Source organism: Eulemur rufifrons, chromosome 13 (genome assembly GCF_041146395.1).
Source record: "Eulemur rufifrons isolate Redbay chromosome 13, OSU_ERuf_1, whole genome shotgun sequence".
NCBI lineage: Eukaryota > Metazoa > Chordata > Mammalia > Primates > Lemuridae > Eulemur > Eulemur rufifrons.
In genome coordinates, this window is record NC_090995.1 from 10821312 (window position 1) to 10834589 (window position 13278).

The following is a 13278-nucleotide window of genomic DNA, read 5'->3' on the forward strand; positions in this document are numbered from 1 at the left end:
GGATACTTATATACACGTGAAGCATTTAGGTGGCAATAAAGGGTGTATCGATTAGTTAAGCATCCATGTGAGTGATACAGATAAACATGCTAAGTGAGGAGAGAGGCATTTCCATGTTTAAAAGTAGCTCACACGCCTAGACCAGACCGGAGGATGACATGACAGTTGGAAACGAGGTGATCTAGGTGACAAGCCCAGCGTGAGCAAAAATGTCACAGTCTTAGCTCTGTTGGTTTCTCCAGATCTCTCTTCACCCTTTTCTACCCTGATCGGTGCCAGAAAAGCTAGGCTTTATGGGCAAAATTAGCATATTATTTTTTTTTTGTCCTCTGGCTTTCAACAGCTGTATTTGGGGGTGGAGATGTCACATGAAGAGGTCAAAGGGAAGGAGGAGAGGGAGACTGGTGTATTACTATGTCAGTTCCCCTCCTGCAGGGTTGACACGGGTTAGCTGTTTCCCCTTAGTTAAGGCCTTTTTGGGAGGCCGTCTACACAGTTTCTCTCCGCTCCAGGTTCTGGGGTACCACACCACTCCTTGTAGCTTTCCCTAGACTCTGTCCCCGTCACTGTTACACTTTCCTCAGATTGCCAGAGTGTGCCACAGGTTTTCCATCAGTGCCCTGACTGGCAGGTGGGAATGGACTCCATGAGGGAAGAGTGAGATGTTTGGCAGAACTTGAGGAAAAGGTTCATGTTGCAAAGTGGGGGTGGGGGTGGGAGGATGGACATTGCTCTTTGACCTTTTCCTAAAGAAGAATGGTTTTCCAGATTTGAGGTCAACATTCTGAGTGAAGTTTTAGAAGTCCTGATTTACGTGTAAATGTCCACTTGCCCGTGGACCATCAGAGCCCTCCTTGGCCTCATCCGTTCTCTGCTCCACAGCTGTGAGCATGGAAGAGTCTCTGTGCGGTACCTCTCCCAGGCAGGCATCTATCAATTACCCTCTGCGCTTCTGTAACTGAAGTCTCAGCTGATGATAAAAGGAGCACCTGAAACCGTCCAAATAGGCTGAACTGAACAACAGGCCATTTTATTCTAAATCATCCAGTTTTGCCTGTGAGGAAAGAGGCTGAAAGTTTTTCTTCTGGTTCTGTTTCTTTGAAAAGGAAATGCAACTTTAGCAATTTCCCCTTTTTAGTGTTGGCTTACAAACTCCCAAGGGGAATCACTTAGAGAGTGGATCTGAGAATTCGAGCTGCTTTCCCCGCCATCTGTGTAAGGATTATGGGTGCACAAGTTCTAGATTGCGGCTTTCTGACCTCTGGCAACCATTTAGGGGAAACAAATACATCATTTACAAAAGATTGCAACATGATAACCTCAAAGTATCATCTTAAAACTTCTATGCAAAATGCTCAAGCTCTAGTGAACTAGATTCACATACCCTGATTACTGTGCCTTAGTTTCTCTCTGTATCAGTAGTTTTCATCAGCTAATCTCTTCACTGCCCGTGACCATTGTACCTTTTTTCTCTACTGACCCAGTAAAAGAATAGTCCTAAATTGCTAATTAAAAAGGAAAGAAAGCCTGGACAGGCCACTTAGCAATTTGGAAGCAGCCACATTGTATCAGATGCAAATATTATTCTTTTTGCAAGTGGAACTTCCAATGCCCCAGGGCCTTTAGTGAGACTGTTTTGGTAAACACCATGACTCGGGTACAATACTGCAATGCAATCTAACACTAACCACCCAAAGTTAGTGCAGACTCCAACAGGTTAAGGGCACAGTCCCCAGGAAAACTGCCTTCACTTCAGATGCCAGCAGCAAGGTTGGGACTTCCCAGGCCCCCTGCACCTCTGGCCAACTGGCTACAAATTGAGATGATCCGATGGCCCCCACAGGTTCAATAATTCATCAGACTTACAGGACTCAGGAAAGCACTGTATTTATGATTACTGTTTTGTTATTATAGATAAAATCAGGACCAGCTAAATGAAAAGTCACCAAGGGTGAGGTCTGAGAGGGTCCCAAATGCAGAATTTCCATGCCTGAAAGGAGTCAGGATGTGTCACCCTTCCTGGCACACCAATGTGTCCAACAGCCAGGAAGTTCCACTGAGCTTTGATGTCCAGAGGTTTTATTGAGGTTTCATTGTGTAGGCATGATTGATTGAATCATTGGTCCTGTGATTGAACTCAAACTCCAATCTCCTCCCCTCCCCAGAGATCAGCAGGTGAGGTTTATGTCATGTGGCAAAGAATCTAGAGGGTTGCATAATTTACCATAACTTAATATGCAATAGATGCTCCATTACATATGTTATTACCTGTGCACCTCTGTATGCTCTTAAATCAGGGGTTAGGTCTGGCTGTATAAAACAAAAAAGCCCTAAACACAATGGCTTAACCAAGATAAAAGTTTATTTTCATCACACAAAGGTAGGCAATCCAGGGCTGAAATGATGGTTCAATGGTCATAAGGGACTCCGGTTCCTTCTATCATTCCTCCACCATCCTATACATAACTTCCAAAGTCAAATAACTTTATAGTCCAAGATGGCTACTAAAACTCAAGCCATCATTTTCAGGAAGAGAGAATAAGGATAAGAGAGATACTTCCCAACTGGATCAGTTCGCTTTAAGCAGCTAATCCCAAAGCCCCATGTAACACTTGCACTTATATATCATGGCTAGAACTTAGTCTAACTGTAAGAGAGGCTGAAAAAAAAAATCTTTCAGCTGGGCACATAGTCATCCCTCCAAAAATACTGGAGTTCTCTTCCTAAGGAAGAAGACAAGAAGATGCTGTTTAAGCAGCTAGCATTGTCTGCCATGTTGCATTTATTTTAATTTTAAAAAATAATTCAAAAAATAAACTTTTCAGAGAGAGATTCCATTATGAGAATGTGAACATTATATCAGAAAGTTAATGTAATATAGAGCTACAGCTTAATGAAAGAAGTACTTTTTCATAGAGATCATACATTTGGAATACATACCAGAATTGAAATACAATTACATTTGCTTCCCTGTGCCAGTTCCTACCATACATATGGATATAATTTTGCTCAGAAGTATATTGCACATATTTCAAAAATAGTTATTGAAAAAAGTTTCTCTCCATGTGTGTTTCTGGTAACTAAATTCACAATTCATGAATATGGTAGGGATGGAGGTAAAAATTGCTCTCATTCTGTCATTTCCCATATTGCTCCAGAGAGAATGCCAGTTTCCAACATACACAGTCTGAGAACTCCGACCCTACCCAGGCAGGTTCATGGGAAAGGGAAAGGGAGTTGACTTGGGCAAGAAGGAGTAACAAAAGTGAAATGCTAAAGGTGAAAAAAAAAAAAAAACACCCAGATTAATAACAAGTTTTTAAAACTTATCAATACTAGTAATTAAAAAAAAAAAAAAAGAAATTTAGTGCATAAAACCGAACTAGCAGTGGCCATACCAAGGATGCTTTCTGTTTTAGCTCCACCTACAGACCCACCCCCAAACTACCCAAAATAGTCAGTGGAAAAATAGCAGCGTGCCTACTATGTAAATATATCTTCCAGTAATGTCTTCTAGTCCAGAGCTGCACCCCTCACTCTGTTCATTCAAATTTTTAACTCAAATTCTATCTTATATAGATATACGGGGGCCACCAGTGAGAACTGGCTATTGTCCTGTAGGAAGCAGAGTTCAGTAGTTGCAACAGAGACCTTGTGGCCCCAAACCCTAAACTATTTACTAAGTGGCCCTTGACAGAAAATATTTGCTGAATCCTTCTTTACTGCACAAAGTTGATATGCATTCATTTATAGCCCAAGTATTTATTAAGCACCTGTGTATCAAGTACTGTGCTCTTATTTTCTATGTAAGGAGATTTCAGATGAATGAAACAGACATATAACTAATGAAAATGTTCACTAAGTGCTTCCTCAGGGGCAAAAATAAGTTGCAATGCGAACGTACCTAGGAGGCATTAACCTAGATATTGCGGAGGGGTTCTGTAACCCAGAGAGGCTTCCCGATTCAAATGGTGTCTAAGCGGAAACTGGATGGTGAGTAGAAGTTAGCCAGGCAAAGAGGCAGAAGGAACAGCAAGTACAAAAACCCAGAGATAAATCAGAAAACTTCAAATATTTCAGAGAAGAGAGTGAAAAAAGGTCAGCCAAGGTTTCAGATATCAATGTCAGATTGATCACATGGGTAGTGGATGGAAGAACTGTCATTCATTTACTAAAATAACACAAGATGGGCCACTGGCCCAAGGCCAGAAAATGTAGCCATCCAGGGTGTCTTGGAGCAGAAGGTGGGAAGTGACTGTTAAGGGACACTGAAACACCAGAGTAAAAGTTGGCTGTGGAGGAGGGTGACAAGACAGGAGTTGAGGGGTGGGATGAAATGTAACAGCAAGCCAGTATCCCTGACCTGGCCAGGGAGGTGGTGGTCTTGCTGGTGGTGTTCAGGGTTTTAAAGGACAATTCATAAGCAAAGATTCTCAGCTGTTCTCTCTTTAAGGGCCTACCCTCTGGCTGTAAGCTTTGCTTCTCTAGCAAATGAAGATAAAATTGCCCTCTTCATTAATCTTTCCAAATCCTTCTGCGGTCCACATCTGAAATTCTTTTGGAGATTATAAAGCCTTTTATTCCAGGATTAGAGATAGAGACTTAAAATGCAAATGTTGAATGAAGTTAAAATATTGCAGTTCATTCTGACTAACGTACAATCAGGCAATGAGCCAACCAGATGTTGTCAGATCCTTTCCAGTTTTAATTTATGGCATGTTAGGGAAGGGAAAGAGTCTCTAAGATCCTTACTTATTATGGGCTAGTCTTGTTTATCCTCAAATGGAGCTAAGAAGGAATGAGTAAAAGCTAAGAAGATACTCTGTCAGATTCAGGGAATGTGTGTTCTTTTATTTTAGTTGACATATGTCTTGTTGTGTAAGATACTGTATATATTTTTAAAATAATTATTTGAGAGTATTGTTACGGATATACCACTTTTAAGGGGAAGATCTTTTCCCCCAGTTTATTGCTATTTGGTTTGAACATTTCATTTAATTTTTAGAATTTTTGCCTGACTCCTCTACCCCAACAAAAAGGTCTAGATTTGGTGTATCTTAGGTGCTCCCCACAAGCTTGGCCACACCATGCATACCTTTTCGTCACCTGTTGTCTGTTTAGTTCTCTCCCTAACTAGGTGTTAAATCTCCATGAAGGCAGGGACCATTCAGTTTTGGTTGTTGTATGTTTCCCAGTTCATAGCTCAGTGTCTGACATGTAGTAGGTGCTCAACAAATATTCTTGACTGAATAAATGATAATAATATTGAAATATTGTGTATATTTCTTCGATTTGTAACTACAAGTAGTCTATTGTTTTGTATATGTCAATTAGCAGAGAAAAAAGTGTAATTCTGCTCTATAAGCATTTTTAGGAGATATTTCACACCTGATTAAAAAGTTTAAACTATAAGAATTTTTTCTTAGCATATGGTCTTATTAAATATGTATTGCATTATGTAGAGGCAAAGGGAAAGCTTCCCCTTTGCCCTATGAAGGTTTGCTGGAAAAAGCAACTGACAGATGGCAGATTAATAGAGGAAAGGACATACACAATTTATTTTCACATGCGTAACACCAGGGAATCACCAATCACAGGAGAATGATTACCCAATACGGTACAGATGTTTATATTTTCCCGTCATAGTGGAAGGGGAGATGGGAGAAGTGTGGCGATTTAAGGGCTAGGAAATGATTTTTAGGGGAAAATGAATGGATTTGGAGAACATACAGTGGCCTGGGACAAAGTATGTTGGGCCCACAGCAGACGATGGTTTGTGACAAAACTTTGTCCAGGTGTGTTGACGGACTTCAGTCTTTCTTCCCGCAGTACGAGTTAAGTTAATGAAAACTCAGGGAAGGCAATTGTGTTCTTCTTTGGCAGGTCTGGTTTCTAGGTGGATAAGGGAACTTCAGAGAACAACTTCACCCTGTGCTTTGGGAGAGACAGGACTTAGAGATAGGAGTGGGGAAGGTCAGAGAGACCCTGAAGGACGTCTACGCACCATATTTTGAGTTATCAGTTTCTGCGCTCCAGCAATTAGGTGTTCCAGACAAATTTTATGACTTTTCTTCATTGCACATTTCTTTAAAACTGATCTTGCTCTATTTTTCCAAGGGCATTTGCATTAAATATGCAAAATACTAACGCTCTGAAGAAAAATATTTTGAAATATTAAGAATTATTTCTATTTCTACGTAAAAAGAAAGTGATTTTTTTTTTCTAGCAATGGAATTTCAAATTCAAATAGTCATTTTGGAGTTTTTATATGTTTCTTTGCTCCCTCTTGATCTCTCCCCTCCCACATTCCACTTTATTGATAGTATAGAAAAGTTGGTTTATTCCAGCATCATTTTTATTTGCAATGGCTTTTAGCAGCTTTCTTAGGTTTATAAACTTGTGAGTATGTAGTTATAAACACAAGTTGTTTTGTATACCCTTTGTAGAGCATGTAGGGAAAGTGACATGGGAATAAATTCAAGCTTTTCCTCTCTTCTTTTTTTTAAGGACATAAACCATGGGAACACTCACAAGCGCAGGAGGGACTTAGTGGACAAAGAAACTAAATTTTGTAGCGCCACGGAAGTGAAGTAATGGATAACTCCAGAGGTATTTATGCGGTGTCCTATTTAAAAATCTCCCTCAAGGACGTCCACGAGGCCCTCGTCTGGCTTCACCCGGCAGGGCAGCACGGCCCAGACCCCTGAGGACGCGGCCGCCCGCGCGGGAGCCGCGGTGGCGAGGACGCGGGCGGGACTCCGGGAGGAAGGACCGAAAACTACAATTCCCAGAGTGCTGCGCGCGGGGCCCGGCGCGCGCCCCTCGCCCCGCCCCCCCCGCGGCCGCGGCTCGCGGGGCTGAGGTGAGAGGACGCCCGGCGCCGGCCGGGGCTCGGCGGGGCCGCGCGGGAGGGCGCGCGTCCGCGGGTGCGCGCGCGCGGGGCTAGCACGGCGCCTCCGGGGGCCGCGGGGAGGCGCCGGGGCTTCGGGAGCCCGGGCGGTGTGGCTGCGTTCTTGGCGCCATCGGGAAGAAGCGAGCGGAGGAACGGGTGTCGAGGTAAGCGGACGCTCGGCTGCGCTCGCGCCCCTCTTCCTGTGTGCGGTGCCGTCTGCTCACGCCAGCGCCTCCCGCAGCCCGGCCCGAGACGCAGCGCCGCCCGAGCTGGCGCCCCCGGCGCGCGGAAACTCGAGCCCTCGTGCGGCCACGCAAACTCCGCAGCTGAGCGCGTTTGGGGCCCGGATCCCGCCCCCGTCGCTCCCCGGCACAGCTTCTGTCGCCTCCGTGGGCGCAGGGTCCTGTTGTCCGAGAGGAGCCCCGGCGTCGGGCTCTGTCCGCCTCGCCAGCGGCTCCTCGGTGCCCTCCTCCCAGCCTCGCGGAGAAGAGAGAGGCAGGTGCTTCGCGGGGTCCGGGGAGGGAGCGGGCGCGGTGCGGCTGGCGCGGGGTCGGGGCCGGGGAGGGCGGCCGGACGCCCCCAGGATCCCGGCCTGCGGGGGCGAGGCCAGGGGGCCATCTGCGGCCGCGCCTCGGGGGTACTCGCAGCCCACCCAGGGGTTACCCGCCTGCCTGCCCGGGACCTGCCCGCCCGGGTCGCTGCCTGCCCGGGTCGCTGCCTGCCCCGGGGCGAGGGCAGCGCTACTCGTCCGGGACTTGCCCTCCTGGGGGCTGCGTGCCTGTCCGGGACTTGCCCTTACTCGGGGCTTGCTGGCCGGGCCGGGGGTACCTTCCCTGGCGCGGTGCTGCAGACCGTGTCCGAGGGTGCCTCCTGGTGTGACACCAGAAACTGCAGCCTCTTTCAAAACAAGCAGCCGCACGGTGGAGTTGTTTTACTGCCACGGATGACAGCTCCCTGCGCCTTCCATTAAGTTCTGGGCTTACTGAGCTTGCTGGTTTCTCCAGGGAGGACGCTTGGGAATAGTTGGCATTTTCTAGCCCGCGCCTCGTCCTTTACCGGACTTGCATCGTCCTAGCGTTTGGGCGCGCTCTGGCTTTTGCATTCTTCCCTCTTGGCAGTGTTTATCGGGTGACTTTTCGTAGAACACTCAACTTTTTTTTCAGTATTCCTTTTAATCTGTTTGAATTGCATAACGTCATTTTTGACTCTATCCTAAGCTACTGTTGCCACTTTGGGAGGATACTTTGAGAAAGGGGTCCTTAGAACCTGCATTGGCCAAGTGTTTTGAGTACTGGCTGCACGTGTTTTCCTTTGCATTGTTTTTCTCCTGTATAAATTGATGATTGTTAGGCTCTGGGTGTTCTTCATTATCTCTCTATGAGGAAATCCTCTGCCTGAACCTCCCTCGAGTCCTGGCCCTGCCAAAAGGTGCACTTGGGTAAGCAGAGGGCCGCGGCTAATGCTGCCAGCGCCTGGAAAGCTCCTTGGAGGTGGCTTTAGCATTAGCTGCTGCTTTTCCTCCTACTTCCTCCTGGCAGTTTGTCAGTCAAACTGACCCACTTCCAACTTTTAGTCATTCTATACATTGCTGTTAACTCACCAATTGCATATACATACATATAAAATATGTCTCAAGCTACCGTATTCAACTACATATGTGCACTTAAAGCTGCTGACTTTTTAACCATTTGATTAGACTTCTGTTACTGTTTTTTAAGATGCTATATTCTGTAATAATTTGTTTTTTAAGATGCTATATTCTGTAATAATTACAAGTTCTGCATCCTGACAAGAAACTCAGTTCACAGTCAGTGAGAGTAATTTTTTAAAACCAGTATTTTCACCGGGCCAAGTGGCTCACACCTGTAATCCTAGCACTTTGGAAGGCTGAGGTGGAATGAGTGCTTGAGGCCAGGAATTTGAGACTGGCCTGAGCAAGATCAAGACACCGGCTCTACAAAAAATAGAAAAAGTAGATGAGTGTGGTAGTTTGCACCTGTAGTCCCAGCTACTTGGGAAGCTGAGGCAGGAGAATTGTTGGAACCCAAGAGTTTGAGGTTGCAGTGAGCTATGATCACCCACTGCACTCTATAGCTCAGGAGACAGAGCAAGACCCTGTCTCAAAAACAAAAAAACAATGTTTCCTCATTTATTAAGAAGAAAATGAGGTAAATAAATTTTGATCCCACCCACTTAAAAAAAATAGTTTATTTTTTAGAGCAGTTTTAAGTTCACAGCAAAATTGAGGGAAGGTATAGAGATTTCCCACTACCCTCTGCCCCTGCAGAAATGCAGGCTTCCCCACCATCAAAATCCCTCACCAGGGTGGTACGTTTGTTGCAATTGCTGAACCTATATTGACATATCATTATTGCCCAACGACCATAGTTTACCTTAGGGTTCACTCTTGAGTTGTGCAGTCTATGGGTTTTGACAAATGACCTTTTTGTTTTATCAAGAACTTTTGAGAGTTGTAAAGAATTGAAGTGCGTATTATCATTAAAAAAAGACTAAAGGAAATAAACATCTTAAAAATCAATTTCAGATAGCTTTTGTGTTTTAAAAATTGGATGTTTAAACTTCTGGTTTCTTATATTTGAATTTGCAACAAAGAATCATTTATTTTTGTATATTAAGAACTAAATAGATGAGGGAGAAGAAATGTTTCATAGAATAACAGAAACCCGAATACTTGTTAGCTTGACTGTGTCTTTTCTGGGGGAAAAAAAATGTTTTATGTTAATCAATGAAGCAAGAGGAAAGGAAACATTTTAAATACGTTAAATTTTATTTATAGTTGTCAAGATATATCTACAATAAAATGTGACCCATTGGACTTTTTGAAAGAAATCTGTTTTCTCTCTTCTGAGGGGCTTCTGTGGAAGCGTTAGATTATAGTAATGAACTGAGCTTGCTTCTGGAACTATGCAGTTCTGGATTAGAATCCCAGCTCTCCACTCATTGGCTGTGTGAGCGTGGCAAGCTATTTTCTGATCCTCTGTTTCCTTAGCTGTGGGAGAGGGATAAAAATAATACATGCTTCCATCTTTCCAGAATTGTTGTGAGGATGAATGTTTATTGTATGTGAAAGCATTTTACAAACTGTAATCCACTATACTATTCAGTGATATCACTAGTCACATGCTATTTTTTAAAATGCTGCCAGTGCAATTTATTTTCTGGTGAATAGTGCTTATGTAGATACTGTCAACTTTTTTTTTTAAGAGTTGGCTGTACAAGTGTATATTTTTTGGTTATGAATGATTCAGTTGGTTTTTGTGAGTCAGAGGTAGGACTATGGGAGAGGGTTGGAGGGACCTTGGGACATTTTCTACTTCATCTCTCTGATTCTTAACCCACATCTGTGAGTGTGCCTGATGTTTTTCTAGCCCCGTGTATTTGTACTTTTCAGGGGAGAAGACCCATAGCTTTCAACAGATGTTCAGAAGGGGCTCATGACCCCTGAAAGTTCGAAAAATCACTAGCTTCAATGATCTAGGCAGGTTTCTTTAATAGAGATTTTAGAGGTTATTTTTAAAATTAGCTTTTTGGGGAAAGGAAAGAGTTTTGAAGTGCTGAATGCCTGTTTTTCTTCCAGAACGAGAAATTGGTATTTAAGATACACTAACTTCATATGAGTAATAGTGCTGCTGCTTCTACCTGGACGAGACAACACTGATTGATCCATTATCCTTAGGCAGATACTGTCCACTCCTCCCTTCCCCCCAGCCTTGATGGGCAATAGAATGGACGGTAGAAAATGGCATTCATACAATCCACCATGTCAGAATATTATTTAAGATGCTACAAGATAATTTGGCTCTTTTATTTTAAAATTTGGACATTGTTTTTTTCTTAACAAAACACCAAACGCTAAAAGAAACTAAGTATTTTATCTTCCAAACTAGATGATGATATTTATGTAGTGTGTCTGTTGTATAATATATCTTATATATCATAGTCATATTAAATCCTAATTGATGATCACTTTGACTTTCAGTATTGTTGGTTTGGAAAGAACATGGATATCTATGTTTTCAAGGAACTTATAAGTTGCATACGTAGATTAGATTATAATTTGTGATTTTAATTTATAACATTGAAAATTAATCTTATTTACATTTTTGGAATTTCTGAATTGGATATAATTCTAAGTTTGAATTCATTCATTCTTTTTCTTTTTGTTGAGACAGGGTCTTGCTGTATATATCACCCAGGCTGGTCATGAATGCCTGGGCTCAACTGATCTGAGTTCATTCTTAGAGTATGAAAACAAGCTATATGTTACTGCCCTGTTTTCCTTGTGTAGTGACAGGTTGCTGGGTTATAAGGCTTTGTGTTGTGAAGCCAACTTCTGTTTCTGGATCAGTTACTTACCAGTAGCAGTTACAAAGCATGGAGAGTAAAAGGTAGATCAGGTGATGCTATACAAACTTACGAATGAATGAATCTGTCCATTGAATAATGTTGTTTTTTTCCTTTAGATCTTCCCCCCCTCTGATGTTGATCAGTATTTTCATTTGAAATCCGAATGCTTTTCAAAAGTCAAGGTTCTAAATCAATGCTAGAGAATTTATAGAATAAAGTAGCAGAAATGTGCTTGCACTTTGTAAAAGTCTTAGAGGTGTGTATATACCTCAAAGATCAATTAGAGATGAATGCCAGTGTTTGCGGAGTACTTCATGTATAAAAGATAAATCACTATACTGGATCTTTAGTTATTTTAATGCAGAGGGTTGCTTAACTTTCTTTACTAATGAAAGTTTGAATTAAATTAATTGGATATGGAAAACAAAGGGGAATCATTTCAGCAAAAATTTTACCTATGGGAATACTATCATCTTAATAAGATCAGTGATTTTTATGGGTATTCTCCTACTCCTGAACTTTATTTTTTTTTTTTTTTTTTTTTTTTTGAGACAGAGTCTCACTCTGTTGCCCAGGCTAGAGTGAGTGCCGTGGCATCAGCCTAGCTCACAGCAACCTCAAACTCCTGAGCTCAAGCGATCCTCCTGTCTCAGCCTCCCGAGTAGCTGGGACTACAGGCATGCGCCACCATGCCCGGCTAATTTTTTCTATATGTATTTTTAGCTGTCCATATAATTTCTTTCTATTTTTAGTAGAGATGGGGTCGGGGTCTCGCTCTTGCTCAGGCTGGTCTCAAACTCCTGAGCTGAAACGATCCGCCCACCTCGGCCTCCCAGAGTGCTAGGATTACAGGCGTGAGCCACCGCGCCCGGCCATTACTCCTGAACTTTAAAAAAAAAAAAAAATCCTCAAAACATTTCTTGTATGGGGAGAATACAATTAATACCACTATTTTAGTTCTCATTAAGTAATTTATCCACAGGCACCCTCATACAGAGATGCACCATTTGTGCCATCTTTGGCCTAGAGATAAGAGCTTGGGCTTTGAAGTCAGGCAAGCCTATATTGAATCCCAGACATTACCACTTAATAGCTATGAGACCTTGAGTAGGTATCTTAACTTCTCTGAGCCTTATAATCCACAACTGTAAATAATAGGAATAGTACCTCTTGGGGTTATCCTGAGGGATTGAAATGAATACATGTAAGGTATTTAACTCATGATAGCAGTTACATATACATATAGCTATGGGCCAATTTATTAACTCATGTAAGCCTTATGACAGTCCTGTGAGGTTGGTACTGTTATCTTCCTCATGTTTAGAGATGAAGAAACTGAAGCTGATGAAAGGTTATGTAACTTAACCAAGGTCATGCAACCAGTAAGTAGATAGTAAGTGCCTGATTAATGCTAGCTGTTCTCATTTAAAAAAGAAAAACGGAAGACTCAGGATGATATAAGGCAGTCTTCATCTTTTGCTATAGTGGGTTCCTGATAATTTCATCTTCATGTGGAGCATTATAAAGCCTACTTTATTTCTTTTCTGGAAAAAGAAATAAGTTGGTTAGAGGATTGTGTTCCACATCGAGGACTCAGGATCACATAATTTATAAGAGTAGAAACATCTGTTTAGTGAATGCTTACTGTGTACTAGATACAGAGCTAAATACTTCATATAAATGACTTCATTGAACCTTCATAACAACCTTAAAGCTGAGACTCAGAGTAATTTTAAGTGACTTGCCCAAGGGTACACAGCTAATATAGAATCCCAAAACTGTCTAGATTTAAAGTCTCTGCTTTTTTTTTTTTTCTTTTTGAGACAGAGTCTCACTCTGTCACTCTGGCTAGAGTGCAGTGGCATCGTCATAGCTCACTGCAACCTCAAATTCCTGGGTGTAAGGCTGGTGGCGGGCGCCCCTCCCCTCCCTAATGGAAAAAGAAGCAGCCCACGACCTGCCAAGGACAATGCCTGCAGAGCCCAGCTAAGTTACAGGACGACCACACCTGGATGGCT

The 13278-nt window shown here is 42.8% G+C and overlaps 1 protein-coding gene across 2 annotated transcripts in view; it reads left to right on the forward strand.

Annotated features, from left to right (window-relative positions):
• Positions 1-6927: 6927 nt before the first annotated feature.
• KLHL8 (kelch like family member 8) overlaps positions 6928-13278 on the forward strand; it is a 35372-nt gene continuing 29021 nt past the window's right edge. Inside the window, exon 1 of one of the 2 annotated variants that reach the window (XM_069485527.1) lies at positions 6928-7391. The gene's annotated coding sequence lies outside the window, so the exon portion shown is untranslated. The remainder of the gene's footprint in view (positions 7392-13278) is intronic. The other variant, XM_069485528.1, reaches the window with a different exon arrangement.